Source organism: Melospiza melodia, chromosome 11, assembly GCF_035770615.1.
Source record: "Melospiza melodia melodia isolate bMelMel2 chromosome 11, bMelMel2.pri, whole genome shotgun sequence".
Taxonomy (NCBI): Eukaryota; Metazoa; Chordata; class Aves; order Passeriformes; family Passerellidae; genus Melospiza; species Melospiza melodia.
Genome location: NC_086204.1, coordinates 8931180 through 8938438, shown reverse-complemented (window position 1 = coordinate 8938438; position 7259 = coordinate 8931180).

Sequence of the window (7259 nt, the reverse complement as noted above, 5' to 3'; positions counted from 1 at the left end):
GGTCTGCACAGCTCCACAATACAGATCTGCTTAGAGGAGGACTTTGAGGTGCAGGAAATATTTCCAAAAATTTGGAGTTTATATTAAAATGGTAATATTACTGTATTACCTTCCTAAAAGTTGTTTTCCACTGTGAAAACTACATTTTGCATATCTTTGAAGCAAACAGCCTCAATTTTTTGCAATAAGATCCCAAATTTACTGTCTCCATCTGTAAGAGGAAACTGTATCTCATAACATTTCAAAACCCAAACCCATTGGTCATTTCAAGTCTCTAGCCCCAAGTTATAAGGAGGTTTGGGTGCTTTTTAAGCTCTTTCAGTAGCTTTTCTGCATTAAGTTAATATTCTAGGCTGCATTAAGCTTTAATTGAAAGCAGTCATCTCTGCACATTATTTGATTTTAACTTACTAGCTTTTCTATTTTTTAATAGTATATTCCTCTTGGCTACAACCAAGGAACCATCTCCATGCATGATTTCCTAATGCTTTTTTATCTGCTTTGAGGGCTACGGATCAGCTTAACACTTGGTCTTGAGTCCACATCAAATTTTCAGTGGTTGCAAGTAATTCAGGCATTCTCACTTACCTCTACAGACCCTGAAAACATTAATCTGTACCACTGCTAGGAAATTCACTGAGATGGAGAAATAGCAAACAAATGCCAGCATTTTTCTGTTCTCACATGCACTGCATGTGCCCTAACTAGACGGGTAAGTAGACAAAAAACAAGCCAAATTTTATGTTCCTTGAAAAAAAAATCTAAATCCTAACAGTCATACTTAATTGTTGCTTCCAAAAAACTATCCTTAATGTTTAAGTTCTGGAGTTTTGCAGAACAGAATCTGCATACAGGGAGATCATCAGGGTAAAAGAGAAGGACACAGCTTGCTGCTCTGAAAATGGCTTCAGTAAAGATGCATGCACTTGTGCTGATGTTGTGTTCTTGGCAAACTCTTTCACTTTTGCTTGGTCAAGTCATATTTCTTCCTTCCCACCTGATCCTGAGATTACTGGGGGTTGTAAACCCTGAGTTACAGGCATTTAAACTCTATCTATTTAAAAGATGTTGAGTGACAGATAAGTTCTAATCAACATCAGCTAAAGAGAAAGTCAGGTTAAAAGGTTTGATTGGTCCTGAAGGAATCCTAAGAGCTTCAAAAATCCACCAGGAAATGTGTGGGGTACTCTGCAACCTCATTTGGATAATGCAAAGAGAGCTGTGATACCATTTCCTAGTTTAAATGGTCTTGCAAATGCAAATTGCGGCTCCAGCTTCCCAACAGCACAGTCTCACTGTTCTTTCACTGCAAGATGTTCACGCTGTTGATTTGTAGAGTAGATGATTGCCTTTGCAAAAAAACTTCTAAGTTAAAACAAAACTCATGTAGGTAATAGATGTCCTTTCTCTTTAAATAGAAAACCACCCATAACATTTGTATTTTCAAAAAAGCAGATCAGAGAAAGCAGCACTATTGATTTTGTGAGAACTCACTTCACTTTTGCTAGCTTCCATAAAAGCTAGACAATATCACATTGTAAAATGCCTTAAAAATGTAGTGGGAGTAAATTTCATAACTCAAAATATAATAATCACATATAAAGGCTTTATGTTCACTACATTTACCATTACATGAACTATGAAGAGGAAAATTTGAGTGAAAGTAACAGTTCTAAAACTCTCAGATGTCACTGGACAAAGCAGTCACAAAACAGGTATTTTACACTAAATACCTATATTTTGCACTAAATTCTATAGTTCTGCTGCTGCCAAATCTTTCATTGTGATGCAAAGTTCATGCAAAGGAAACCAAACCTTTCTACTGTATCACAACACCAATAACTTCTCTGAAGCCAGAGGGACTGTTCAGACTAAGAAAGGGCTCCTGGCTGAAGAAGCAGTAATTGAATTGAGATTCAGCCCTCCCCTGCCTCAAGGGGATAATTGAAAAGAGCCTGTTTGCAGTTTCAGTCTCATCTGAAGGTATCAGCCTTTTAAACAAGGTATCATAGCAGTGAGTTCCCAGCAAGAGGATGAATCCACTCTTCACCCAGCACATTCATTTCCCACACCCTTCCACCCTCCCTGCATTTCCCTAGAAGGGAGCAGAACTGGGAGGACAAATCCTGTCTCTGCACACCCACATTTTCCAGCCCTCAGTTATCTCCATGCAGAGAGGCTATTTTCCTCTCTCAGCTCCTGTCAGCTCTGTACACACTGACTGAGGAGTCACACACAGTTCATGAACACTTCCATCTCCAGCACCTTTGGAAACCATCTTTTAAATGCATCTTTCAAGGTGGCAAGCAGATAAAGCTCCTGTGGATATGGAACAGGCTCCTGGTGCAGGAAATGCCTCCTAGTGCTAGAAAAGCACCTGCCAGTGCTGATGTGGCTCAGCTCTAGGCAGTAATGAACATTATTTACCTTGTACACTCCTGAGGAAATACACATTTCATGGAAAAACATAGGGAATTAGGCAGACTGCGCTTCATTAAGGTGCAAACCCAATAATTATGTTAGTTCAATGTCTCATAACTATTTTGGTTTGATATTACTGATGATTCAATGCATTTGAGCTTGGTTTACTTGGTAGACGTTTCTGTAACAATTTTCCTCTTTATTTTCTTTCTGACACATTCTTCAATTGCTTTCTGTGAAAATAAAATTAGTTTAATGATTAGGGAAAGAAATTACTGCAGCAGACAAATCTTGCAGGAGAAAATATGTCAAAGAAAATCAGAGTTTGTAAATAGATTGAAAACTCAGAGGCTGTAGTGTCTGACTATCCTAAGATACAATACTTATAATTAAAATCATGATGGTATCTTTAAAAATAACCTGTCAGTCTTCTATTACTAAATGTTTACACAGGAAGAAAATTATGTTTTTTCAAGAGATTGCAATGATTTTGAAATTACTCAGGATGCTATGGAAGGTGGAAGAGCTTGCTAGGAACATTGTAGCTGTTGTCCTTACTGTAAAAACTCTGTTTCCCCATAGGTCTCTGTATAACCTTTCTGAGATCAGCTGCCAAGGTACCAGGAATCCCAGGCCAGCCAGATCCGGCTCACACTCCTGGCAAAGCTGTTAAATTGTGGAACACACCTAGAGCATCCAGAACTAGTGTAGCTCTGTCTTACACTGAGAGAGTTTTGTTTGGTGTTTGGCTCACAAGCTGCATGCACACACCTTACTGCAGCCAAGAAACTGATTCCTGGCTTGTGGGAACGCTGCAAACACCACCAACAGGTGAGAGAATTACAGCCACCACAAAAAAACCCCCAAACCAAACAACAAAACAAGGCAAGACAAAATTATGGATTCACTTTTGCGTAAGTATTAAAACCAGCAGCAGCCAGGAGAGACCAAATCAGTGGAAAAGTGGACAGAAGTGGAATACTGAGGCTGAAGATCTGTAGAATAATTACATAAACATATCCATGCAATGAAAAAAAAATCATTATAGAGCAAAATGCTGTAAAAATAATAGAACTGACAGATCCTGGTCACTTTCAGATTTAAACAATGAGTTTTGTGTCCTAAATAAAAGTGGTGGCTCCAAAGGAACATCCTCATCCCACAACCTGGACAGCATTTGCAGTTGAGGCTGTGGTGAAAACAGAATTATTTCTCAAATCAACATCACAGCTTCTTTATTTCATTTTTTGTGGAATTCTAACAATTAACATTTTTGTACTAACCATCCTCATGCCCTCCTCAGCTGTGATTCGGTAACAGAATATTCTGTCTCAAGGGTGTATTTGACTCATCACATGAAACTCAGTATGTTTATTTAAGGATGGTTGTGCTTTAGAACAAGCTGTTTAATGCAGGATGATGGCACCTCACCAGAAAAGGCATCAACAGACCTTCAAGCAGGTTGTATCAAGAAATTTGAGGAATGCAAGAGTTTGAAATAATCATCTACACGCAACCTGACTTCTTAGAAAGCCTTTTACAACTTCAATATTCTATAAAATATTCCCATCATGATTTCAGCAGTTTAGCCTAGAAAGTACATATTGGCTAATGGTGATAAACAGAGAGCTGGAAGATTTCATTTCAGTTTCAAATTTGACATGCCTTTCTCCAGAGTAGTAGCTTGACTCACTTGACATTCCAGAAAATAACTTTATAATTTTTTTCCAAAAACCTGGTTAGGATAATCTATTATTTTTTATCATCATACATTTTATGCCAGCCAACAATACTGAAAGGAGGTTTCACCTTTTCTTAGCTACATTACACGGCTTTATCAACAAGCAAGCCCAGTTACACACACGTGGGATATGCTGCTGGTTTGGGCAACAGCATAATTTGGTTTTATTTCACTTACAGAAGAGCTCTCTCACCGCAAAACTTCATCAAGATGTCTCCAGAGATGCCACTGGAGAAAGTGTTTCTTAATAAGCAGCATTTACTGTTACTGCTTGGCTGGTTTTCATCTACCCCCACCCTACCTCCTACTTTCCTTGACAGTAATAGATAATAATGGAATTATTAAGGCTAACAAATAGCAATCCTTATTACTCTGGAAAATGGATGATAGAAATTCCTGGGATGGGATTGACTGTTAAAATTTTCATTATGTTCAAAATGCCAAGTGATTCCTCTTATTTCACCAATTTCCATCTCAAACTCCACCTGGCATTGAACAATGAGCTTACCCCACTCACAGTGGCTATCTCTGCAGTCAATCACTCAGACCAGCAGGGCCTACTCTGTATTTTATATATTTCTATATTTTTCTTTTCATAAGTCCCTGGTTTTTACAACAGGCTACCTACTCAGTGGTTCCCCAGGCTCAGCCTGCAAACCTGCCTGCAGCCATCTCTAGTCCAGCTCCATCTCTCATTCATACCCCTGGGGAGTTACAGAAATTTTTATTTATTTATACTCCAATTCCAACTCTTAGATATCGCTGTAGAAGCTCCTGTGTCTGCGCCCATGTTCCAAACTGTCTTAATTGCAAACTGTCAGACACCTCCAGTGACCAGTCCTCTCACACACAGCAGAGCAGTTGGCATGGATCAGCACACTGTGCACAAATGCAACTTCCTCAACAGATGTATGCATTTATTCTTAGCCCTTATTTCAAAATAGCACTTTGAGAAGACACAGAGATATATCAAGTGTTCATTCTGTGATAGGTCATGCATACAATCCTGCTGAAAATCACTGTAGCTGTAAATTATGAAAAGCTGCAGTTTAGGATCCCATAACTGGGTGGCCTAGATATTAATAAGAATATACATACTAATGATGATGAAGCAGTTGTCCGTGGAAAAGCTGATTTAGAGAATATTCAGTTTTATCTTTCTGACAGCTCACATGGGAGCACAAAAAGTATTCATTTCTTTTCATTGCACTAGAGTCAAATTAGAATATTGTTTAAAGATAAGGGGCAGTATCATCTCACTTGTGTGACCTACTTATTTAATGCTTTTCAATCTTTAGCAAGAATTGTTCAGAGACAGGGTAAAATTCAACTGACAGCAATACAGACTTTCAGTAATTCCATTTGTACAAACAAGATCTATCCCAGTTTTACACCAAAATAACTGAGATCAGATTGTGACCTTTAGCAAATGTATTTCTAGATTTCCCCCTTATCCAAATATGAAGAGAATATGAAGGACAAAGCATTGAATTTCCTGACCAAGTAGCATTCTAGATGAATAATATTTGTATACTGGGTTGCATTAAAGAATTGATACTAATTTATACCAACATAACTTTACTGAAATTTGATCATTCGTGTCTGAGACAGTTTTGGCAACAGGACCCAGAGTTCGACACAAAATCCTCACAAAAGCATTATCATGACACACTGGGTTTTTGCCTTGAAATGTTTCAGACCACAATATCTTGTGCCCTATACCAGCCACACAAATATTCATTACTCTGCTATAACAGAGGTTTATTCTTTAAGATAAATCAGAAATAACAGTTTTAATTAATTTTGCAAAAGTGAGTTAAATTCTTGAGAAGAAGCTCAAGACATTAAAAATCAGAAGCATTTAAGCCCTAGCATTCTCTTCCTGAATTTTTTCACCACCACTGACATATTCAGGCTGATTTCTGGTAAGATCAGGTCAAAAAGCATTACTGCACCATATGGCACTGAAAACTCAGGAAGAATTGTTTTAAAAGCAGATCATAAGACTCACTGGCCTAAGAAAAGTTGAAATAAACTTATTTGCTACTTGAAATATGGAGTGTAAGTTTGTAGCTTTTCTGCAACAGATCTGTAGGAATTCAGACTATCACAAAGTGCTGTTTGTGAGAGCACAAATAACTCCTTAGATTACTGGACTGAACTGGATCTTCTACTGTGAGCATCCTACAGCCTAAGGCTCATCCCTCCCAAGGACACCAAGGTAATAAAGCTCAGACAAAAGAACCTGAGCTCTTATTTAGATCACACTGCATCCGTAGAACCAGAGCAGCTTCCAGGATGAGATGTTAAAGACCTCCATTTATTTTTAAAGTTTGTCACTTTCCTCATCATTATCTCAAGCCATAAACACAATGCTTGGATGTAGAAAATGAGATACTTGAAATACAAAATGCTGAGACATCCCTCAGCTCCTCAGAAACTGGTTCACAGCTTGACCAACATGGCACAAATGAATGCTAAGAACATGTCTCAGTCCATTTGTCATCCCCTCGATACAGAGCTTGAACTTCTGTCAGCAACAAGAAATTGATTGCATTTTAAATACCAGAGGGAAGCTTTTGTAAGCAAACACTGATATGTAAAAGCCTTTTATTTTAACTCAGATTTGCATAAATTCATTAAAACTGCTGAGAAATAAATTAAACCTTCTCCAGATTACCTTTTAAAGACCTTGGTTCAATCACTGACTGAAAATATTTCAGTGAGAATACAGCTACAGCAATAAAAGTTAAGAAAATACATGTATCAGAAACAGGATATAGAATCAATTCACTTTTCTCATTAAAAGTATTTGCTTCTGAAAAGTCTAACAAATCCAATTGCTTGAGGAACAGCTACTGCAGAGCTGACACCTTCTTCTGAGATCAGGATATTACATGAAAGTTATTATTTGCCAGACTAATGAATGAAGGCAAAGCACAGCAGAATGAATAAATACAAAAGTATTGTGTATGTTTATAATGAATGCCTCTCCAAATAAAAGCACCTGGTCCCACAGGTAAAAGTAATGGAGAGAGAATTTCCAATCACCCTCAAGATTATCCTATATTATCCTGTGTATTTAAAACAGCATCAT